Source organism: Coccinella septempunctata, chromosome 3, assembly GCF_907165205.1.
Source record: "Coccinella septempunctata chromosome 3, icCocSept1.1, whole genome shotgun sequence".
Classification (NCBI taxonomy): Eukaryota; Metazoa; Arthropoda; class Insecta; order Coleoptera; family Coccinellidae; genus Coccinella; species Coccinella septempunctata.
In genome coordinates, this window is record NC_058191.1 from 38,391,250 (window position 1) to 38,417,418 (window position 26,169).

At 35.3% G+C, this 26,169-nt stretch overlaps 1 protein-coding gene across 1 annotated transcript in view; it reads left to right on the plus strand.

Moving 5' to 3' along the window:
- Positions 1-346: 346 nt before the first annotated feature.
- The window catches only part of LOC123309148 (activating transcription factor 3), a 59,999-nt gene continuing 34,176 nt past the window's right edge, over positions 347-26,169 (plus strand). The window contains exon 1 of the mRNA XM_044892102.1: positions 347-579. The gene's annotated coding sequence lies outside the window, so the exon portion shown is untranslated. The remainder of the gene's footprint in view (positions 580-26,169) is intronic.

Sequence of the window (26,169 nt, forward strand, 5' to 3'; positions counted from 1 at the left end):
AAAATTGCAAACTCTATAGATCAAATGAGGAGGAAATACTGGATTTTTAGACGGTAGGACGCCCAAGAGGTGTAATCGTTCATGCAGGAAGTCGTGAAGCCTATTCAATATTCTATGGTATGCGAGCCACTTTATCAAATAATAATTTGGCGTTCTGTGCGCTATCCATTCATTTGTTTCGCACTTTTTCGCGGGCACGCGGCGTAAACATAAACTGAAATCGTTTGAGTAGTTAATATTCCAACCAATCGGATTTCACATGATGTCAAGATCGTCCAATCGCGACCATGGTTCCTGACATCAGTATCTATTTTTAGACACACTTATAAAGAAAAGCGCACATGGAGGTGTGTTATGTTTGAGTACTACGATAGACGCGGGCGGGCTACGGCTGTATTGGTTTTGAGCGAGCATATATGCGATGTATATTAACGAAAAGGATTATTCTATGATTTTGTGTTTTAACCGATATTCCGATGTTGCAGAGTGTCACAGACTGCTGATTTGTGAATTTTTTAAACTTATTATCTGTGGTTTTCTATTTGAAGTTTGCTCTTGTGACAGGTGGCAAAAAACTAGGTAAATAGAGAAGTATTTACCATTTCTAACCACATGCTGTCGCAGCAAACTTGAGGCAGCTCATCATCATATCCACCTGCTTACACGCACGAAAAGCTTCTCATCATCCACTAATAAATTTTTACCATAATTCGCAATCATTCATGCCTGGGGATCACAGAAAAACCCACTCTTCTTTTAATACTCGAGGACTCGCCCAATGCTAGTTTCTCCCGATCCTAAATGATCAAAAAGATGCCAAAATACGCTTTGGAAGCTTGAGAAAATCTTCAATTTCTGCCCAAACTGGTCTAAATGTTCAGAATCTTTTTTCTCACATCCGGGTGTGCTTGCTGTGAATATCAGCAAAATGAGAACAGCGGAAAAGATAAAACGAATACCTGACACCCATGTATCAACAGAGATACAGGATACAGGCCGAATAATATACTTCTACCATTTGACAAACATTAACCGCTTCTAAAGATTGACCTAACCAATTCTGAAGAAGGAATTTTAAGGATGAACAAAAAAGATCAGGAATTCGCACGAAAAGTCTAGAAGAATAACAGCAGCAATCTAATTGCTAGAATGGAGGAAAACACATTCCTATATTGACTAACGAGCTAGCTTGAGATGAAGAATCTTTTTTTATGACAGTGTACCTCGAGAATCTTCAATAAAACCGATGAGATTCCCGACTAAGTTTTATTGGGAGTTCCCCCAGTACAACAGCTTGGAATTGGAATTGTTTCATTCCATACAAATGCGTTGTTTAAACTCAAAATCCTAATGTTCTTATTTTATTTGTACACCGAACATATTAAAAAATGTACAAATATTCATATAACTACTTCGCATGTTCCTACTTTAAATATGTATATTCAAAATCTGAAAGTGACTTTTTCTCTCTGAAAATCTGTCCTTTCAAGTAAACATTCAATGAAAAAAAAACAATCCTCCTACAGTCTGAAATTTTGCAATATGAGTATCTATATTTCTCCTTCTCCTTATCTATTTAAAAATTTAAGTATTTCGTGAAATTTCGACGTACCTACACACTGATTGTTTTGAAAGTGTAATCAAGATATACATATCTTGAAATATCTGTCAATTGAAAACAAAATCTTAAATTCATTTTCAAATTGGTAATGAAAAATTCCAGTCTGAAAAAAAAATTGGTTGAATATTAGAACAGATTCAAAAACAATATGCATATCCTCGAAAAGGATCGGATTCATTCACGTCCATTGGATCACAATTAATGACACCTTTATCTTTTCCACATATCATTAAATTTAAAATTTAAAACAAATGTTGATAAACGCAAATTATAAGTATGATAAAAGTAGATAAGTTTCGGCAGTGCGATAAAGATGAATCGATTGGGAAATAAGCTGATGAATCTCGTATCGTTTTTGAATTTTTCCCAACTATAATATAATCTCCGTATTTGGAAGTATGCAGTGTGTTATTACTCTGTTGTCTAGTCCGCAAGTTACATGCTGATTGCAGAATGGCGAATGCGCTTACCAAAAGCATCGGCCATTTATCTTGAAGTTCGACGAAACAGGAAACGATGTATATTACGTTAAATCATTTTTTGATCTCCTTCTTCGATAGGAAAAACCTAAGGTAGTTTTATTGGGTGACTTATCAAGCCAGTAATAGTCATTAAATTCTCCATCAGTGTTGGTCTTTTTAGACCCAAAACGAAAAGTTTCAGACCTTTTATAATAGATATATCAACAGTAGATTCTAAAGTCTAGAGACTATTCTGCATGAGATATCTCAAGAGGAAATCGATCATCATATAAGGAGTACCGTAGATTAAGATTCTAGTGACTTGGGCGATTGTTGAATTCAACTTTTCATATTTTCAAAACGGTGACCTATTTTTATCTGAAAAATAGGTTCGAATATGCTTAATGACTCAGACTATCGAGTAGGATATATACCATGCTTCAGAATTCGGATATAAATTTTGAAAAAAATACAATATACTTGTCTCAAGTCACCTACCGATTTGGGAGGCTTGGGACACAAGTTAAAATCTATTGATTTCTCAACTCTCAAATGAAATAGGTGACTTGGGGCGGTGTATAGTTTTGATAAATTAGAATTTGTGATCATATAGTTGAAATTCGGTGAGGAAATTAAATGATAAACCCCTATTACAGCGAAAGTAAATATATTGTAACTCAAATGTGAAAAAACTAAACAAAACGGGGGAACTTTGATTTCTTTCATTCTTTGGTGATTTCTCTGTGGAAATAACGTAAATAATAATATCCTGCGAAAAATTGTCATATTTCCTGCTGCCAATGCGTCGCTTGTATCTATTCGGCATTGTCCCAAGTCACCCTACGAAACGAAAAAAATTGAATGAGATCCGTGTTGCCGTTTGATTTGTAAACAACCTTGTTTCATGACATATCTAATATCTCAATATGCCATGTATCCAGAAAAAAAATTACACATGCACAAAGTGAAACACATGTACAGAACATTAAAAGTATAAGGGCAATAAAAAACGCGCTTTTACTCTCCTGAATTCGTTAATTTTTCCTGTCAATTCAAACTCTCTGGTCACGGCAAACTCAACATGAATTAATTATTAAACTAACCGAAAAGACGCTGCACAATCTTATAAGTTTGTCCCTTCACTCATAAATGGTAAGAAACAAAGAAATCTGCAAGGGGGGTAATTGTCCCAAGTTACAGGACTATCCCAAGTCACCCGAATCTACCGGTATATCCTGACGTTTTTAAGTGCATATAGAACATCGTGGATCGTGGTGGTCCTATATATGATTGATTTTTCCTATGGATCCATCGTTCATTTCTTGAATATTACAACTCATACTGATGTAATGTTTTATTGATAGTCTATATCCATAGAAATTTCATCCCAGACTCTTGAAACAAATAGATAATCTCTTATATTATTGCTGAGGAATGACCTCACGCGAGTCAAAGAAAATTATGACTTTTTCGCAGTTGATTTCCATTATTCCAATTGCGCTCACCTAGTCGTAGTCATAATTAGAGACTTGAAGACATTGAAATTCAAATTTTATGCGCACATTTGTCCCTACAAAATGTATAAATTACAATCTGAACACTGTGCGGTTTCGAATCAAAGAACTAGGCGTGAAATGCATGAAAATTTCATGTTTTAAATTGTGCGACTAGAGAATGTCGGTCGATGTCAATAGCACCAAGTTTGTGGACATTATTTCATACATTCCGGCACGACGAGAGTATTTTTTCAAGAGGTTCTATATCCATACACCCAGAACGAAAGGAACTGAACGCGCACAGGTTTGACAAGGGCATAAATTTCGATTCTAAACTCGTTTTGGGATGGAACTTGCATAGCCAAAATCATAAAGAACAAATAATGGCCGTTTAATTCATTCGGTCGGGCAGTAACGGATTAAAAAATTATGCGGCATTCATATTGGTTCGGCCATACCTACTAGCTTCATGATTTAATAAGATGAAGTATTAGGCTGGTTCGTAAATCATTGCCGAACTGAAGCTATTACTGCAAAGTTCAATCATGGTATGTATAGTAGACGCTGAGTAGGTTACCACATGCCTCAGGAAAAGAATAATTTTTGCAGATCGAACTTTTTTTATGCACAGGCAAATGAAAACCTAGTATTTGACCTGAACGAAAGTATCAGTGGATTCTTCGTGAAAAATTGCCTGTAGAAGGTTCAAGTTTCAGATCTGTACCTTCAAAGACAAAAAAGTTATGGGAACTTTTCAAAATCGTCAAAATCTCAATTTTTGCTGATAACTCAAAAACGAAGGATCGTAGAAGGCAACGGTTTTCACCATTCTTTGTTTCTCTGAAAAAGGTACCATCTGTTTTGATCTAGCTCATCTACACTGCGCAAAAAAATTAACGCACATTCTGAAAATCTCAATTTTAATGAAAGTTAACTCTACATTGACTTTATAACTTATTTCTTCTCTCGGGAAGGTTTTGAACGAAACAAGACACATTAAGTGGAAGAAAAATTCAGGATTTCACCGAATCTTATGTGAAAGAAGAGAAATGAACAATTTTCAAAATACTGAAATGCTGATAAGTGATTTAATTCTTGGTATTTCCACCCCTTGCGTTAATTACAGCTCGGCAACGACGGTCCATACTCAAAATGAGTGACCTTAAAATGTTCTGATCTAATCCTTCCCAGATTTTTCCGAGTTGGATTCCTTAGTCAATCGGATTGAGATCTGGAATTCTTGCTGGCCATTTCATTCGAGAGACTTCAACCTCTCCAAGGTACTCCTGAACGATGCGCGCACGATGGGGTCTGGCATTATCGTCCATAAAAATGAAATTTTCACCAATGTATGGGGCAAGTGGCACTACATGCTCTACTAGAATGTTCCTTATATACTTATCAGCATTCATAGCTCCATTATCAACGACCACTAGGTCTGTGCGAGCAGTCAAAGATATTCCACCCCATACCATAATCGATCCTCCCCCGAAACCAGTAGTATTCAGGAAATTGCACTGAGCATATCTTTCATGTGGACATCTGTAAACAAGGGAACGTCGATCACAATGGTAGACTCATCTGTGAAGAGAACTCTTTCCCAATCGGCCTCTTCCCAATGGATATGTTCTCTCGCAAAATCCAAACGCGCCCTTCGATGGACTGGGGTAAGAGCTGGGCCTCTTGCCGCGACACGAGGCCTTAAATCATATTCTCTGAGGTGATTTCTTATTGTCTGAGTGCTAATTTACACCTCATGAGTTTGCTCAAGTTGAATTTGAAGGAGGTGAGTGGTTGCAAACCGTTGTCTCAACGAAGAAACTCTCAAGTAACGTTCTTGAATGGCACTTGTTATCCGTGGTCTACCCTGTCCTGGTCTTCGGACATTCATACCTGTCTCCCTGAATCGCTGCAACATTCTGGACACACTTGTATGGGAAACTCCAAACCTTTCTGCAATTCTTGTGTATGTCCACCCTTCTTCTCGCAAAACTACCGCTTGGGCACATTCCTCTTGGGTCAAATTGCGTGTTTCGCGTTGCATAGCGATCGAGTATAGAAAATCAAACGAAAGAAAAACTATTGAACACTAGAATTGATCTAGAACGACTGATTTTAGAATGGAGCCAATACATTCAAAATCTGATAATATCATCTTTTTTTATTCCTGCTGGGAAAAAAACATCTGTATTGAAGAAAACCGTTGAAAGTGGATACCATATGCATGCACAATTCTGATAAAAATAATTATCAACCTTCAGTTGTAGAATTGATTTGAGATTTCCATAATGTGCGTTAATTTTTTTGCGCAGTGTAGTTTACGAGATCCCCTCACTGGATATCGAATTTGGGACACCTTGTATAAGGTATCCCACTTTGATCAATTGTGTGGGGTATCTCCCTTATTTTTGAAAATAGAGGATTGTGGTTTTCACGATAGTTGAAAATGGTGCGAACAGAATTTTGATAGCTCTTTAAGGATGGAATTTATGTTGTTGAAGGATTCTCATGATTGTTGTGCGTAAAACACCAGATACATCGGACAATTTCCTAGTACTAAAGGTCGGATCCTTTGCTACATGAACTAGGTCAGCCAAGTCCCTCGCTTCGTCTCTTTCATGCACCCTCATTTTGTTTCCCACTGAACCAGTAGCGTCAAATTTGGCACTCAGATAGTTCTCAATACGATCTTCAAAATAAGTTATCTCAACACCACTCATCTCTGTTCAAAACCACATTTCAAAGCCGAAAAATCGAGTTTTTCAGTGTTCGTTGGACCGCACTGTATATTGTGTAGCTATAACTCAGGTTAATGAGGCTCCAGGCCTTCGAGCGTTCTTGGATTACGAACTTTTTCAGTCTCGATTCAAATTCAAGATTGACCGTTTCTAACGTTTATAATTCTTGTCTTAGAGCGATATGATCGAAATGTCAAATAACTCCGATGCAATTAATGCTTATGTATGTAAATGCACCATATCGCAGACAGAATGGTGTCATTTCCATGATTCATATCCATAGCTTCGTCAGGTGAAGTTTGAGGAAGGGAAATTTATTCCCTCAATCTAATGCATGAAATCCATAGACATAGTCTCTATGTCTATGATGAAATCTCGTTCTGGAAAATGTCTATGTAACCTAAAAAGTGAAAATGTCTTCTATGTTCTATAAGGTTATTTTGTACTAAATTTTTTGGTTTAGGGAGTTGTAGGGGGAGGAAATTAGAAGTTGTGTATAGGTTTTCTCTGGACTAAATCGAATGGTGCTATTTCTGTTTTCTCAATATAGTTAGGGACACTTATACGTATTCTCCAACCCCAAATTTCTCCCCTCTTCAACTCCATCGGAATTCAGTATAAAAAAACGTTATATAGGTAGTAGGCACACCTTATACAGGGTGTAAATTAATATTTTCTAATTTAAGGGTTGATTCATATAATTTCTAGGAAAAGGTGACATATTGAGAGAGCTGTATTCAAGCAAGGGCTGCTCAAGAAGACTTATATGAAAGACCTGCACCATTCTTCGCATGAATGGTTTACTTGCACCCACGAACAAGAAAAAAAAATTCACTTAGATTCTCCGTTGCAATTTGCCACCTATTCATAGTCAACTTTGGGTGGATTGATGATTATGAGAACTCAATTATATTTAATGCTCCTTTCAATGGTGTTAGAAATCTCAATCTAATGTGCAAATTTAGACAGTTATGGCTATTTTTTTACTAGAAACTCCTTCATGCATGGCTCTGTCAACCTTGAGCCTGAATACCCTGTATATTTAATGCTCAAAACAAAGAAAAATTAGTGGCGTTGAAAGTGCGGGTGGACTGAGCTTAAGAAATTATTTACACCCACTTCTTGGTGGGCAAATGTATCGTTATAGTTTCTTTGTTGTCGTGACCTTGTGTTCATTCTGAACGTTAAAATTCAAGTGCACAATGATGTTTAGGTCAGTTAGGTATGTCCCCTACCCGAAGAATTGTTGAGAGCTGTTTTGAAACAAAAAGTATGCATGTAAGATGTTCTTTGAATTAAGTAAATGATGGTGTGAGGCGAGTAGGGCTGCTTATTTTGAATAGCACACAGAATATCGAAAGAAATTTCGCCTTTGTTGCTAGCAAAGAGCCGTTATAATTTTTCTCAAATATTACCGGACCATTGGGCTGGACTCTGATGGAATCAAGCAGCGTTTGAAAAGTTCATTACCTAGATGGGCAACCTTTCTAACTGATGAGTTAGATGAGAGGTTAGATGAGCCTTTTTCATTATTTCTTTGTGAAATTATATTGGGTTGAAATATGGGCATTTTTTCGAAAGCTTAAAACCAAGAAATGAGCGCTGTGCACTCTTAAATTTCAGCTCCAATACACCCTTCCTTCAGGGTTGGAAATTGAGAGACTCAATAAGGTTATTTCTTGTAAACCGAAAAAGATGGACCTGCGTAACTCATTCTTTAGGTTGTCTGGATAATAATCAGTTGTATATAATCCTGAGGGAGTGATGAAATATTTTTTGCGCCAACCCGTTTTTATAGTTCGAGGATTTTTCCGGTTTCCAGTTTCAAATATGACGAATATGGAGGAGAATGTATAATTTGCATCAAACGTTTTTACTTGTTAGCAATAAACATTTAGAATGCATTATGTGGGTGGAGGAGGGCGTAACTACCATACAGTTGCTGAACAGTGATCTATTAGAAGAGTACATTCCACCAGGACCGTACTAGATATTTTCGAATGAGAAGCCTTGATAGAAATTGGCACATGTAGCTTACAAAACAGGATAAAATCTGTCTAGTGATCATCAGGGGAAGAAAAATTTCGATGAAGAATAATAATTATATCAATGTAGGATAATGATGTCCTGTTTTGGAGCCTCCTAAGAATTGATCAAAATCCACAACTCAAGAATAATACGAAAATGTTCAACAAGATTTGCTGGAAAATTTATCTTCAATAATGCATCCTACTCTTTGTAAGTTTTGAAGGAATTGAATTGAAGTGGAAAATGCATATTTGATAGTAGGAATAGGGTTTACTTGTATAAACTTTAGTGTTACGGCTCTGTTCTCAATTAGAGCGCACGTTCACATCGAGAGATACATTTTCTAAGGTTTGTCAGTCAAGGGTTTGCCACAACAATAATACTAATCGCTAATAATAGAACCGGAGATTTTTTTAATGTATTGAATTTTATGCATCGTGAGCTACGAGATTATTGTCTACGTTTATCCTCTAGAAACAAATTAAACGCATCCTAAATCGTGAGCTACAAATTCGTTCGTATAGAGCTGTCAGAATAACTTGCAGCAAACAGAAAGAATAAAGGACATTTCACCTGGTTGGAGTTTAAGGAAACGAAATTATCATTTCGCCAATTTTCTGAAGAAATATGTATTTAGAAATTGAGGGGATGGATTTTTCTTCTTCAGTTTGGCATTTAACAGAAGTAATATAAACATCCAACAGAGAAACTTGTATTTTTCAATTTTTCTTCATTTTCCAGGAATATTTTATGCATTAATTTTTAGTGGTTTCAAAAAACATTGTAGCCCAGTAAAAGCCAGATAGCACTATGAGATTTCACTTATCATAAAACTTCTGTGTACCAAATTCTGTGATTTTTATATGACTCGATTCCGAGATAAAAAGAAAAGACTATTTTTAGGGGTGAAATTCAAGTGTTCCACCTTGTCTCGAGAATCTGTGACAAAGCTTTGTGGTATTGTACATTAGAAAAACTTCATACATCCAGGGACTAATCGACAATAATAATTACAACATATACGACGATTAGGCTAAAATAACAACTGTGTAAACCCTCACATACAACCTTGCCTAACATAAACATCAATTTCCACATTATCATCTCATAACAACAAAACGCTGGAATATTGAAAAGATGTTAAATTAGCATTTAGATGGACGCGCAGCTTAATAATGAATAAAACACGAGAAGGAAAGAGGAATCCTCGACGAATAAATCCAAGGAAAGAAAAAGAAAAGGAATAAATCACCTCAGATATTCCACTCTTGGCTCGATGACTAACTATCGATTATTTATTCAAAACTATAAATAATAGCATAGTAAAACCGTAAATTGAATGACTGAGTAAGTTATAATTACGGCCACTTATTGGAAACATCACCAACGTGACTAATGTGACGTAGTCGAACCACACGACGTCATGGAATGGTCCAGTCACTCTGTGGTTTTGGAGGCAGATTGTCTGGGATACTTAGTATCCGGTATCAGACGTCATTGATATAATGTTGCATATTTTGCAATTTATCTCGTCAATTTCATCCTATGAGATGTTCTTGTTTCCAGTTAAGGATGATGACGAAATCCTTTTGTATTTCCTGGGATTATGTAACTGAAATTTATCAGAGTATGGTTTTGATAATAATCGATACCAGATAATGAGGGGAAGTCCTTTGTAAATCATGCGTGAAATTTTCTTAGAAGGAGAATGTTTTGGTTTCTTATCCCACCAACATTATTTCCCAAAATTGAAAGGAATTTATCTTTGTTTATGTATTAGGTATCTTCATTTTGAGTACTGTCTTCAGAGATGAACCCAAAAATGTTGGGGTCAGTTAAAACTTCTTCAAGACCGAACGGTTGCGCCGATATGGGTAAACTTCTCAGATTTATTACTAGAGAAGTTGCACTATCAGAGTATGTATCACATCTAGATCTACAGTAATTATCCTGGAAGAGGAATTACTCTCAAGCTGACCTTCGAAAAATTCCCAAAAAGTTGGGTTCAGTTAAAACTTCCTCAAGACCGAACGGTTGTGCCGAAATGGATGAAGTTCCCAGATTTTATACTACAAGAGTTGCTCTTTCAGAATATGTATCACGTTTAGATCTACGGTAATTTTCCTGAAAGAGAAATCACTCTAAAGATGACCTTCGAAAAATTCCCAAAAAGTTGGGTTCAGTTAAAACTTCCTCAAGATCGAACGGTTGTGCTGAAATGGATGAAGTTCCCAGATTTTATACTAGAAAAGTTGCTCTTTCAGAATATGTATCACGTTTAGATCTACGGTAATTTTCCTGGAAGAGAAATCACTCTAAAGATGACCGTCGAAAAATTCCCAAAAAGTTGGGTTCAGTTAAAACTTCCTCAAGACCAAACGGTTGTGCCGAGATGGGTGAACTTCTCAGATTTATTACTAGAAGAATTGCTCTATCAGAATATGTATCACATCTAGATCTCAGATAATTATCCTGGAAGGAAAATTATTCGCAAGCTGACCTTCGAAAAATTCCCAAAAAGTTGGGTTCAGTTAAAACTTCCTCAAGACCAAACGGTTGTGCCGAGATGGGTGAACTTCTCAGATTTATCACAAGAAGAATTGCTTTATCAGAATATGTATCACATCTAGATCTACGATAATTATCCTGGAAGAAAAACCAAAATATACTTTTAGCTTATGCGCTAATTATAGTCGATTCTTAGTCCAAAATTTCTGAGAGATCGACCGATCGTACTGTTGACTCACTCTGTATACATATTAATTCAACCATTCCGTAAAATTATATGAATAATATGATGGTAGATACGATGAAACCTTCAAATTCATCTTCACCAATCTGCAGAACAATCAAAAATCCTTCTAATGATCTTTTCTCAACATAAGCTGCATTTTTGATTGTTTACTCTCCCTCAATATTTTATCGCTTTGAGTGAAGGCGCTTTTTGCTGAATTTTTCAATAGTTTCGATTCTTTTTCAATGCTTCAAGGTAGGCTTAAGGATTCAATTACGATAAATCATTTGTATTTCGATCTGTTTATTTCTGGGAACCTTGAAGAAAATTATCGAACAATCTATCGGTTGGTGCCAGAGTAATACAGAGGTATGCTCATTATTTTTATGGCTAGATTGCTGGTTCCACCATCATGATTATGCATCGATGCAAATTCATCTAATCTTGAAGGATAAGGAGTAGTTATTTCCAGAAGAATGGAGTATCTTTCGAGATTAACATGAAAGGTGCAATTCTAGTTATTTCAATTCTGTTTTGAAATGTTCTGTAGCAAGTTTTAACCTGGATGATATTTGTGGTTTATTTTTATGAACATTATTATATGTTCATATATTAAAAAGATATTGAAATAATTTAGTTATTGAGGGATGAAAAGCTGAAATGTGTGTCAAGGTATGTTCCAGTTTATTTGCATTCAAACCTTACATCATATGTTTTTCCATTAAGTTCTTAATTCGATATTCGATTATAGAAATTGAAGAGATCACACTTAAAAAAATACTAAACCTGTCTGTGAAATTTACATAGTTTTTGAAAGGTATCTCATCCTGATAATTATGAAAGAAATTGTCGCCAACAATAACTGAAGAAATAATAAATAAGTGGTTCCAATTGATTACGTTATCTCAATTAAGAATTTCGAAATATCCTTCATTGAATATATTAAAGGAATACAAAATAAAATCGTGGGATGTGGCATGTGGCCTGGGCCCACCTCAAAATACGGATTTGGTTTTCTGGATTTAACTTTGAACGGTATAAAACCCATGATAAGGTTTCAGATAAGGTGTGAGTTTTGATCAACAGTTGTTAGACTTTGTCTTCATTTCTCTACTGATGTATGTATGGTCAACGTACTACAGTAAATTTTTTATTGGACTGTCTACTTTTTGGGACAAGAAATTAATACTTTTTTGGATACAAAATTGATAACATACCTACTAAATAACTTTGAAATGTGTCGGATTCGAATAATATTGCTTCCTTCACTATTTTCGCTGTTATTTCATTATTATCGATGGATATTTTGAGGCGAAATTACAGTGTCAGATAGTACTCGATAAGATCTTCAAAATTAGTTATCGTAACATGCATTATCCCTATTCAAAACAAAGGTGTTGTGGAATTTATCTTTCTTCCATTCTTATTGAAGTCACACTTAGTTATCGTCCCAATTAATTAATATCACTACCAACTTTATTTGCAAACCAAGTTTCAGGAACAGTGATTAATGAACTCTTAGAAAAAATTAGATTTCAATTCCTTTTCGTCCCATAAAATCCAAGATAAGAACAATAAAACCGAAGTTGGAAAAGATGTAAACAAAAACCCTTCGATCATAATAACTCATGTCCTGACATTCATAATGGAGTCTGAAGTGCTGGGACTATAAAACGATATCATTTCATGCGGGTGACCAATATAAAACGAAACTCATTAACATGCATTGTAATTTTCGTGAATTAAGATGATTTTTCCTAATTCGAATTGTGAATTATGTATTATATTACCAGTCGGATATGAATACATCGAGCTAGGGTGGGGAAATCGATGAGAAAAAATTGTGGTATACTTTTCACTCTTTCCAAATGTCAATATCATTGCTTGTCTGATGAAAATGTTAGAATCCATCATCAAAGTTCTTGCTGGCCTCAGATTAACCTGAATTGTGTTTTAATAAATGTTTGTTAAAGTGGAATTGTTTGTTCGAGAGTGGTCCACCATCCAGGTATTGAACTAATCCAACGCTTCTTGGATTTCCGAAGGAAAAACACTTTAATCAATATTTTAAAAAGCACAGATTGAGTACAAACGAAATTTTCATCTTCGGTATTTATTATCTTTCAAAAAATGCTCGAAAAGTTCGATTTTTTATTTTAAAACTCCCAACTTCCCATGTCGTAGAAGTAAAAACTTTTCAGAAAGTAGTCTCATGGTGGTTTGTAAATATTCTAGTTCGCGATCTAATTACAACGCAGAAACCTAACCGCACATGCTGACCAGATCAAAAAACCAATTAATATCCACCCAACATCATTCAACTTATTAGCATTCCTTCTTAATTATTACCTATACATTTTCACATAGCCGAATTTGTTGTTTTAGCACGAACAACATTAGAATAAACATTGTAAGTCTTCTACACAGCCTTGAGGTGTTCTCTGAGTCGAGAACAAATACCGTGAGATGACAAAAGAATGGCCACTTTGGTACTTCGATTTGAATAATGCACTTTTAATGGATGTAAATCTCGTTGCAAGGTTGAGTTTGAAAAGTTTACTGGGGTCTCGGCTTTGATCGCTTTTTCATTTGTTCGTTGGGGTCTGTTTCTTCAATTAACTGTTGTTTGGCAAATTGAGCGATATTTTTCGTTGATAATTTAATCATTGTTGATGTGGGAAGGATTTATTTGGAAATTTGGATTGATGTCTTCAAGGAGATTTCGAGGGCATGATGCTTGTAAGTCTTTTCACTCTTTTCTCTGGAATCAGGTGATTTTTTCTTCATTTTTTTTGTTCAATTGTGATTTATCAGGAAGTTCTGGTGCAGTATTAATAGCTGAATGGTTTGGATTCGCATTGAAAATTGTCTCAAATTTAACGCGACTAATAGAACTAGGCCGGATAGGTTCCAAGGATATATCCATAATTCTGAACATAAAACAATCTGTACGTTCCACCACGGTCATAAAAACAGCCATTACCGAATATTATGGCATTTTTACATGTGCTTCATTATTGGGCAGCGAGTAATTTGCACAAGAAACGGTCGATTTGAAACTCCAATACTTTGGGATACACGAAAACGTCCAAGAGAATTTCAACGAAATATATGGGGGGTCTTATAATATACTTCGTACATTCACCATGAATGAATAGGGTCAATGAAGCCAGAGTTTTATTAAATTCAATTTGTCGGAAAAAAATACGGCCATGTTTGGACGTATATAACTTCGAAGGCATGGTGGTCAGTGAACTTCTTCCGTAACTGGCACTTTTATTGTAGATCTGAAGATATCGAACAAATAAAGAGGGTGCTGATACTGGTTTTATGATTTTACGACAAAGGTGAAGGGTTAATGGATATGGGATAGTACGCATGAAAATTTAATGCATCCACATTGTTGTTTTAATGTTGCAGTAGCGGCTTATTTACCACCAGAGAATATTATGTGTTTTTACACTTTGATAGGGGAAATTTGAATTCTTAATAAATCTAGTGTCGAGTCTTTTCTATTATAGTAATACACAGGGTGTGAATGAAGTGTTGCGTGAAAATTTAAGGTATGATTCCTTCTTATTCACACCCTGTATATTTTGCGAGGATACCAGAACACGAATCCAGTGAAGGTTTGAAAACAGACAACTCCATAAAATAATTATGTGATCAACTGCTTTTGGCTCTTCAGCTGAAACTAATGATATGTAATGAATGGAAGATTATTATTATTCTTACCTTCTTCTTCTTCATCTACCTATTATTAACAATACTGTTTAACTGTATAGTTCATCCTTTGTCATCGATAATCAATGGATAAGAGCAAAAAATTGATATTTGTCAAACCTAACGCTGTGATGTTAGAAAATGTATTTATTGATTGAGATTTTTGTGCACCAGAAACTATGGCATACTTTCAAAATGAACATTCGGATTGAAAAATGTAGGTAAGCTATCCTCGTAGAGGAAATGGTTTTCCGGTCAAAAAATTTCATAGACATGTTTATTGTAGGTACTGCTGTGTTCGAAAACTTCAAAGAGTGATCAATCAAGTTAACATGCATTAAAAATTGCCAAATGTTGTTTTATCGCCCATCCCACATTCTGGCAGAAGTCCAAACCCTATTCGAGAACACCTGTTTTTCTATATTCCACGTTCGAGCTGACAATCAAAGATTATAGTGGTAGGCAGATATTAATCTTTATACTAGGCGTCTGTGTCATCCAATTTTTAATTTTACGCGATATCATGTAGGCAGGTACTTAATTATTTTCCAGATAAGAAAATTTCGGTAATATGTATATGATGAACTTTTTGCAAACAGCATCGTCGATATTAATATCGGAAAATATTATAGATATACTCAAGTTCAGAAATTTTCAGAATGTTTCAAAACTTTCCTTTTTTTCCACCTATTTTTCAAATATGATCTAAACGTTTATTCACTTAGGTCTCTAACTCATTCCTTTCGTATTCCTCAATAAGTTTCACATTTTCAGGTTTACATTTGTTTTTTGTATACTCCATTCACTTTTATTTTAGCACTCGGTTGGCCATGGAAATTTGACACATTTCACTCTGTATAGTACGAAAATGTGGGGTTATGAAGCTTGTCAAAACTTTTTTGGGTTTTAAATCAACGCTATGTTGCCCATTCTACGTAAAAGTTTCTGTTATTACGTATTTTATCACAATGTCGAATCTCTTCGGAAAATATGTGTCGAACATAATTGAAGTTTATACAAACTGATTGAAGGCATACCAAATCCAGTTATTTGCATGGAAAATATAAGAGATCAGTATAATATCATAATGTGCACTAGCTTGAGGAGAGTTTATGTTCGTCATCTTCTTTGGCTAAAGTTTGAATAGGTTACATCAGTTGTAGATTTCAAAAATATTAACCCAAAGATGAAATGCATATGATGCAGTAGTTGGGAATGGGTGTCTCTCGAAGGAATGAAAAGATAATTACAAGAATGTTAAATTTTTCAACAAAAATCATCTTGCATCAATGTAAGTATGTAAAAGGAATTAGGAAGTTTCAAGTCACGATGAACTTCACCTTTGAACAAAAATTTCACATGAATAAACAATTAACAGGACGACTGGTGCGTATTTGTGGCTGTTCATCTGAATACATTGATATAATTAGGTATTTATTGGTACCTTAAGACATTTACAATGTATGGGACAAGTCAAATGAAAAATCAATTTTCGCTAACTTATTCTACGATGACATTCATCGAAAATCCTGTAGTAAACTTTTCGCATTAATTCACTCAAACATAAAATTTTCAAATGCCACCACTTTTTTGGGTCTCCCAATAGAAGGAAATTCTTTGTCATCCTTTTCATTCACAATCCTTCTGATTGAGGAAATATTCAGCTGAAATATAAGTCGTTTAGATTCAGGTGAAACATTATATAAATTCTCTTACATTGAATATGTTCGCTACGGTTTGACGTATTGTGGATTTTAGAATATCAGGTTATAACTATTTGAATGAGCGGACCTGAATTCTAAATAGCACTTCCTGAAACCCTGTCTCTTTTTTCAATCACTTTCGGCATTTTCGTAATAAAAATTGATATTAGTTGTGGCAAAGGCGTTATGACATTAACGACATTTCATGAGTGCCAGCCTTACTCCGTTCTAGTTACAAAAACTTGAGAAAATTATTTAATGGTCAACCGACTGCTTAAATAAATGTGAATGGAGTATAGGTATTTGTAGTCAGAATCAATTCACTCAAAAAATTGAAAAAAAAAATGAATGGGCAAATTTTGAAACGGTCACATAATTTCTGAATTTCTTCTAGCTTTATGTATCACTTTATTTTTTTCTTTTGACTGGATTCCACCTGCATTATAGTCCTTTTCTGATTCGCGATGAAAAATTACCCCCTCGAATTAAAATCAGCTTTGCCTTGGCAGAAGCAGTTGAAAATGTTCATTTCCTCTTGCGTAACTTTTTATCTAGGATCTGTTCACGCTACAATGGTCATTCGATGCATAAATCAACTTGAATTACCTTGCCGAGCCTAACCTAATTCAGAATACAATTCAACACTTCGATAACTTGCTAACTAGTTTTTTCATTGTTACAGGTAAGGCATCGCAGACTGACCTGCTGTGTGCTCCAATCGCATTGGTGGTGAGTCTGAGAAACATACATATGTGATTGGCAGTGAAAAACAACATACTACACTGATTATCCAGAACAAAATTATTATATTAACTGGAACTGAGCAATAGTCCTGCTGGAATCCTTGTGGGAGTTGCATATTGCTGTAATATTCAAAATTGAAATATTGAATATTTATATACTCCATTCACATTTATTTTAGCAGTCAGTTAGCCATGAAATAATTTTCTCAAGTTTTTCTGCTAAAATAAAAGTGAAAGGAGTATATAAACTTTTATTGGCCACCATACCTCATACCTCGTTATTTTGAATGTCTCAAAGACTACAAACTGACAATATATCATCCAAATCGATTCAGAAGTTCATGCTTGTGTCTGACTTCTCATATGACCCTTTTACCCCCTACCCGATGGGTTATTGTTCAGAAATCACCCTGTATATTTCCCCACTAATTAATTGTTCCTAATATTCCTATGCTTAATCGGTTTCATTTCCAGAGACGGACAAATTACCATTTTCAGCTGTTTAGTGGTTTTTGTTACGAGATAAGATGTAACTTTAATGAATTTATGGGTGTGAGAATCAAGCGAGGCCTTGCACGAACGCTCTACAGCAGACCATCGTAATTCCTCTTGTATTTAGGCCACAGTGGGAGCAATAATTCACTCGTTCTGCAGCGGTCGAGAATCCTCACAGAAGGTGCGCCTTTTATTTTGTAGATTTCAATCCACGATTCTGAAAAAAATTCCGACGTTGGAAAATGAGTTTTGTGTGTTATTTTCCTACCCTTCACTTGTGTGTGAGGGGGCTAAACTTCGTATGAAAATGTTCCACAGTTCATTTACCGGACTGGAATACAGGGTGATTAATTAAGGAATTAAGGAACGTTTACAGTTATACAGGAAATGGCAGTTTTCAAAAACTGCAAATTTCAATTTGCGATATCTCCTGTTATACTTGTCCGATCCAATTGAGATTTCCGATTTCGTAATCAGCACTAGTCAGGCTTCAATACTATATCAAAAACGCGAATTCGAAAATCCCAAATTTTTGGGTCAAAAATGAGCAAGGGGTTAGACCCCCCTAAAATCACATATTTGCTCCTGTCTCTAAGAAGTACGGTGTTTTACTATTTCTCCAGAGAAAGAAATTCATACTAGTCGTTTTGAAGATTCCAAAAAACCAATGAGTTGATGAGCCAATGCAAAATTGCACTGTAGGCAGCCTTTCAAAGTGAACTCGAAAATGAAAAATGAAAAAACACAAAATTGGTTTTTCTCGAAATCTGCGTCGGAGATCCAAAAGTTTGGTATGGAAATATAGGTTTTCGAATACGCAGAATCGATTGGAAATAAAATCGTGAGCCTATCTCTCTTCGTTTACATTTTCATCTTCGAAATGGCATTTTTCAAAAATGGCAAATTTCAATCTGCGATATCTCCTGTTATACTTGCCAGATCCAATTGAGATTTCCGATTTCGTAATCAGCACTAGTCAGGCTTCAATACTAGATCAATAACTCGAATTCGAAAATCCCAAATTTTTGGGTCAAAAATGAGCAAGGGGTTAGACCCCCCTAAAATCACATATTTGCTCCTGTCTCTAAGAAGTACGGTGTTTTATTATTCCTCCAGAGTAAGAAATTCATACTAGTCGTTTTGAAGATTCCAAAAAACCAATGAGTTGATGAGCCAATGCAAAATTGCACTGTAGACAGCCTTTCAAAGTGAACTCGAAAATGAAAAATGGAAAAACACAAAATTCGTTTTTTGTGAAATCTGAGTCGGAGATCCAAAAGTTTGGTATGGAAATATAGGTTTTCGAACACGCAGAATCGTTTGGACAAAAAATCGTGAGCCTATCTCTCTTCGTTTAGATTTTCATCTTCGAAATGGCATTTTTCAAAAATGGCAAATTTCAATCTGCGATATCTCCTGTTATACTTGTCAGATCCAATTGAGATTTCCGATTTCGTAATCAGCACTAGTCAGGCTTCAATACTAGATCAATAACTCGAATTCGAAAATCCCAAATTTTTGGGTCAAAAATGAGCAAGGGGTTAGACCCCCCTAAAATCACATATTTGCTCCTGTCTCTAAGAAGTACGGTGTTTTATTATTTCTCCAGAGAAAGAAATTCATACTAGTCGTTTTGAAGATTCCAAAAAACCAATGAGTTGATGAGCCAATGCAAAATTGCACTGTAGACAGCCTTTCAAAGTGAACTCGAAAATGAAAAATGGAAAAACACAAAATTCGTTTTTTGTGAAATCTGCGTCGGAGATCCAAAAGTTTGGTATGGAAATATAGGTTTTCGAACACGCAGAATCGTTTGGACATAAAATCGTGAGCCTATCTCTCTTCGTTTAGATTTTCATCTTCGAAATGGCATTTTTCAAAAATGGCAAATTTCAATCTGCGATATCTCCTGTTATACTTGTCCGATCCAGTTGAGATTTCCGATTTCGTAATCAGCACTAGTCAGGCTTCAATACTAGATCAATAACTCGAATTCGAAAATCCCAAATTTTTGGGTCAAAAATGAGCAAGGGGTTAGACCCCCCTAAAATCACATATTTGCTCCTGTCTCTAAGAAGTACGGTGTTTTATTATTCCTCCAGAGTAAGAAATTCATACTAGTCGTTTTGAAGATTCCAAAAAACCAATGAGTTGATGAGCCAATGCAAAATTGCACTGTAGACAGCCTTTCAAAGTGAACTCGAAAATGAAAAATGGAAAAACACAAAATTCGTTTTTTGTGAAATCTGCGTCGGAGATCCAAAAGTTTGGTATGGAAATATAGGTTTTCGAACACGCAGAATCGTTTGGACATAAAATCGTGAGCCTATCTCTCTTCGTTTAGATTTTCATCTTCGAAATGGCATTTTTCAAAAATGGCAAATTTCAATCTGCGATATCTCCTGTTATACTTGTCCGATCCAGTTGAGATTTTCGGTTTCGTAATCAGCATTAGTCAGGCTTCAATACTAGATCAATAACTCGAATTCGAAAATCCCAAATTTTTGGGTCAAAAATGAGCAAGGGGTTAGACCCCCCTAAAATCACATATTTGCTCCTGTCTCTAAGAAGTACGGTGTTTTATTATTCCTCCAGAGTAAGAAATTCATACTAGTCGTTTTGAAGATTCCAAAAAACCAATGAGTTGATGAGCCAATGCAAAATTGCACTGTAGACAGCCTTTCAAAGTGAACTCGAAAATGAAAAATGGAAAAACACAAAATTCGTTTTTTGTGAAATCTGCGTCGGAGATCCAAAAGTTTGGTATGGAAATATAGGTTTTCGAACACGCAGAATCGTTTGGACAAAAAATCGTGAGCCTATCTCTCTTCGTTTAGATTTTCATCTTCGAAATGGCATTTTTCAAAAATGGCAAATTTCAATCTGCGATATCTCCTGTTATACTTGTCCGATCCAGTTGAGATTTTCGGTTTCGTAATCAGCATTAGTCAGGCTTCAATACTAGATCAATAACTCGAATTCGAAAATCCCAAATTTTTGGGTCAAAAATGAGCAAGGGGTTAGACCCCCCTAAAATCACATATTTGCTCCTGTCTCTAAGAAGTACGGTGTTTTATTATTTCTCCAGAGAAAGAAATTCATACTAGTCGTTTTGAAGATTCCAAAAAACCAATGAGTTGATGAGCCAATGCAAAATTGCACTGTAGACAGCCTTTCAAAGTGAACTCGAAAATGAAAAATGGAAAAACACAAAATTCGTTTTTTGTGAAATCTGCGTCGGAGATCCAAAAGTTTGGTATGGAAATATAGGTTTTCGAACACGCAGAATCGTTTGGACATAAAATCGTGAGCCTATCTCTCTTCGTTTAGATTTTCATCTTCGAAATGGCATTTTTCAAAAATGGCAAATTTCAATCTGCGATATCTCCTGTTATACTTGTCCGATCCAGTTGAGATTTTCGGTTTCGTAATCAGCATTAGTCAGGCTTCAATACTAGATCAATAACTCGAATTCGAAAATCCCAAATTTTTGGGTCAAAAATGAGCAAGGGGTTAGACCCCCCTAAAATCACATATTTGCTCCTGTCTCTAAGAAGTACGGTGTTTTATTATTCCTCCAGAGTAAGAAATTCATACTAGTCGTTTTGAAGATTCCAAAAAACCAATGAGTTGATGAGCCAATGCAAAATTGCACTGTAGACAGCCTTTCAAAGTGAACTCGAAAATGAAAAATGGAAAAACACAAAACTCGTTTTTTGTGAAATCTGCGTCGGAGATCCAAAAGTTTGGTATGGAAATATAGGTTTTCGAACACGCAGAATCGTTTGGACGAAAAATCGTGAGCCTATCTCTCTTCGTTTAGATTTTCATCTTCGAAATGGCATTTTTCAAAAATGGCAAATTTCAATCTGCGATATCTCCTGTTATACTTGTCCGATCCAGTTGAGATTATCGGTTTCGTAATCAGCATTAGTCAGGCTTCAATACTAGATCAATAACTCGAATTCGAAAATCCCAAATTTTTGGGTCAAAAATGAGCAAGGGGTTAGACCCCCCTAAAATCACATATTTGCTCCTGTCTCTAAGAAGTACGGTGTTTTATTATTTCTCCAGAGAAAGAAATTCATACTAGTCGTTTTGAAGATTCCAAAAAACCAATGAGTTGATGAGCCAATGCAAAATTGCACTGTAGACAGCCTTTCAAAGTGAACTCGAAAATGAAAAATGGAAAAACACAAAATTCGTTTTTTGTGGAATCTGCGTCGGAGATCCAAAAGTTTGGTATGGAAATATAGGTTTTCGAACACGCAGAATCGTTTGGACATAAAATCGTGAGCCTATCTCTCTTCGTTTAGATTTTCATCTTCGAAATGGCATTTTTTCAAAAATGGCAAATTTCAATCTGCGATATCTCCTGTTATACTTGTCCGATCCAGTTGAGATTTTCGGTTTCGTAATCAGCATTAGTCAGGCTTCAATACTAGATCAATAACTCGAATTCGAAAATCCCAAATTTTTGGGTCAAAAATGAGCAAGGGGTTAGACCCCCCTAAAATCACATATTTGCTCCTGTCTCTAAGAAGTACGGTGTTTTATTATTCCTCCAGAGTAAGAAATTCATACTAGTCGTTTTGAAGATTCCAAAAAACCAATGAGTTGATGAGCCAATGCAAAATTGCACTGTAGACAGCCTTTCAAAGTGAACTCGAAAATGAAAAATGGAAAAACACAAAATTCGTTTTTTGTGAAATCTGCGTCGGAGATCCAAAAGTTTGGTATGGAAATATAGGTTTTCGAACACGCAGAATCGTTTGGACATAAAATCGTGAGCCTATCTCTCTTCGTTTAGATTTTCATCTTCGAAATGGCATTTTTCAAAAATGGCAAATTTCAATCTGCGATATCTCCTGTTATACTTGTCCGATCCAGTTGAGATTTTCGGTTTCGTAATCAGCATTAGTCAGGCTTCAATACTAGATCAATAACTCGAATTCGAAAATCCCAAATTTTTGGGTCAAAAATGAGCAAGGGGTTAGACCCCCCTAAAATCACATATTTGCTCCTGTCTCTAAGAAGTACGGTGTTTTATTATTTCTCCAGAGAAAGAAATTCATACTAGTCGTTTTGAAGATTCCAAAAAACCAATGAGTTGATGAGCCAATGCAAAATTGCACTGTAGACAGCCTTTCAAAGTGAACTCGAAAATGAAAAATGGAAAAACACAAAATTCGTTTTTCTCAAAATCTGCGTCGGAGATCCAAAAGTTTGGTATGGAAATATAGGTTTTCGAACACGCAGAATCGATTGAAAATAAAATCGTGAGCCTATCTCTCTTCGTTTAGATTTTCATCTTCGAAATGGCATTTTTTCAAAAATGGCAAATTTCAATCTGCGATATCTCCTGTTATACTTGTCAGATCCAATTGAGATTTCTGATTTCGTAATCAGCACTAGTCAGTCTTCAATACAAGATCAATAACTCGAATTCGAAAATCCCAAATTTTTGGGTCAAAAATGAGCAAGGGGTTAGACCCCCCTAAAATCACATATTTGCTCCTGTCTCTGAGAAGTACGGTATTTTATTATTCCTCCAGAGAAAGAAATTCATACTAGTCGTTTTGAAGATTCCAAAAAACCAATGAGTTGATGAGCCAATGCAAAATTGCACTGTAGACGGCCTTTCAAAGTGAACTCGAAAATGAAAAATGGAAAAACACAAAATTCGTTTTTCTCAAAATCTGCGTCGGAGATCCAAAAGTTTGGTATGGAAATATAGGTTTTCGAACACGCAGAATCGATTGAAAATAAAATCGTGAGCCTATCTCTCTTCGTTTAGATTTTCATCTTCGAAATGGCATTTTTTCAAAAATGGCAAATTTCAATCTGCGATATCTCCTGTTATACTTGTCAGATCCAATTGATATTTCTGATTTCGTAATCAGCACTAGTCAGTCTTCAATACAAGATCAATAACTCGAATTCGAAAATCCCAAATTTTTGGGTCAAAAATGAGTAAGGGGTAAGACCCCCCTAAAATCACATATTTGCTCCTGTCTCTGAGAAGTACGGTATTTTATTATTCCTCCAGAGAAAGAAATTCTTACTAGACGTTTCGAAGATTCCAAAAAACCAATGAGTTGATGAGCCAATGCAAAATTGCACTGTAGACAGCCTTTCAAAGTGAACTCGAAAATGAAAAATGGAAAAACACAAAATTCGTTTTTTGTGAAATCTGCGTCGGAGATCCAAAAGTTTGGTATGGAAATATAGGTTTTCGAACACGCCAAATCGATTGGAAATAAAATCGTGAGCTTATCTCTCTTTGTTTAGATTTTCATCTTCGAAATGGCATTTTTCAAAAATGGCAAATTTCAATATGCGATACCTCCTCTTATACTTGTCCTCCGAACCAATTGTAACTTTCTGTTCTATAATCAGCATTGCTTAGACTTCCAAATGAGCGTTAAATCTACTTCGAAAATCCTGAATTTTTGGGTAAAAAATGACCTATTTGTACTCCTGTCTGTAAGTCAGGATTTCTCGACTGCATAGAAGTTTTTTTTCTAGATTCCAGAAAACCGAACAGTAATGAAGAATTGTCATCTAGTTTACACAATATTCCTTTCCTCACTGAAACCTGGTGAAAAGACAATTAGAAGTTAGTAAAAGTCCCTATTCAATAACATCATAGCTAAGACAACTGAAAGTTCGATAAATGCAGTTGGAGTACAAAAATGACAACATGAGTAGAATAATGAACATCAATAACAATTGCACAGTCACTAGTTGCCTGACTCTTACCACCTCCCATTTAATTTTGGCTCGAATTCAGTCTTCAAATCCTCATGAAACTTTTATTGTCCACCTTTTTATTGCCAAAATACATAAAACGGGATCTACCATCCGTTGAGATGTAGCCTATTTGAATGGAGTTCAGAGCAATGTTTCTAAATTATAAATATGTGGAATAATTTTTCTATGAACCCTGAATAGCTGTTCGTAAAACAAACAATTCTTCAGGGAAATTAAATCATGCATCATGAAGATGTATAACTACTTATAAAATGATATTTCAATAAACATTCCACGATACAGTTCATCAAGTGGTTATGGGTGTAGATAAAACTCCCTAAATTTTTTGTGAATGACATTCTGTTCAATTTCTTCACATATACGTGTGAAAATTAAAAAAGTCATTAAACCACTCTGCTCCTCGCTATTCTACGAACTTATTTCTTGTTTCCCCAGCTGTTGTAACAATTTCCGAGAACGATTTGATGATTTATTACACAAGATAAATTAGGGACTAATTATTGCTATCAATTTTTTTCGACCCACTAAAACCGATTCATCGTCATTCGCCAAAAACCAGAAATACCACTCACTTTTAATCAAAAATTAATGATAATGATCAATCTTAGATTATCTCAAGATATGTGATATAGTCTGTGTGAACAATTTGCTATCCGATACCAATAAGATTTTTCGCATGTTATGAAACGGTCGAAGAGTAGTCCAGAACAGATGTTAGTTATGAAAGAACCAAGGACAATTTGTCCGTAAAGTGATCTGTTACTGAATTTGGTATAATGAATTCAGAGCGGAGAATTGGATGTTTATAAAATGAGAGGATGTGGAAATTTAGTTCATTCAGTATTATGGATCCTAAACAGAACACACATGGGTTTATTCCCAAGAAATGAATTCCTGTGTTACCAAAGGACAAAGCTGAGCAAAATATACGCCTTATTTTGAGTGAAATACAGATTACAAAACACAGTATTTTAACTAATTTTATTTAAATAACAAAATACAATTCAGTGTTATGCAATATTTTAGAATACAACCTAGCTATCGAATGAAACAATTGTCCTATTTATTTTTGTGTTCTCATAGAATGTTTGCTCGATGTAATTTCTGTAAGTTTTTTGGATCCTTAAAGAAAAATCAAAAATGATTTTCAGGTGCATCTTTTATGATATGAGGGACCATTATTTTTGTGATTTTAATTAATTGAAATTCTGCCTAACACTGACTATGGAATACATTTTTGTAATACCAACCTTGTAACTCCTCACTTCAGAACTGCAGTTACTAATTCATATTTTACTCTTAATTTTTCAGGAAGAGATTTTTTCTTTAATTGATCAAAATGTAACTTCATGTCAGTTGAATGTTGAATAGGTACTCAATACATAAGGAATATCCTGTCAGATCTGCGACACTCTCCAGTGTGTCGTCCAGTGTTTATTTTCATTTCCGGTTAGTGTTCCCAAATCTAGATATCCTTGACATATGAATTTATTACGGCAAAGTTTGGCTTGCCGAGAGAATAATTGAAAGCCATCTGTTTCTGCCATGGAGGATTCAAAATAGATGCCATACTTTCCGTCTATCTAGAGTGTGAGATTAAAAGTTTGAAGAAGATAATAAAACCATTCAAGCCTTTGATCAGATGTTCATCCT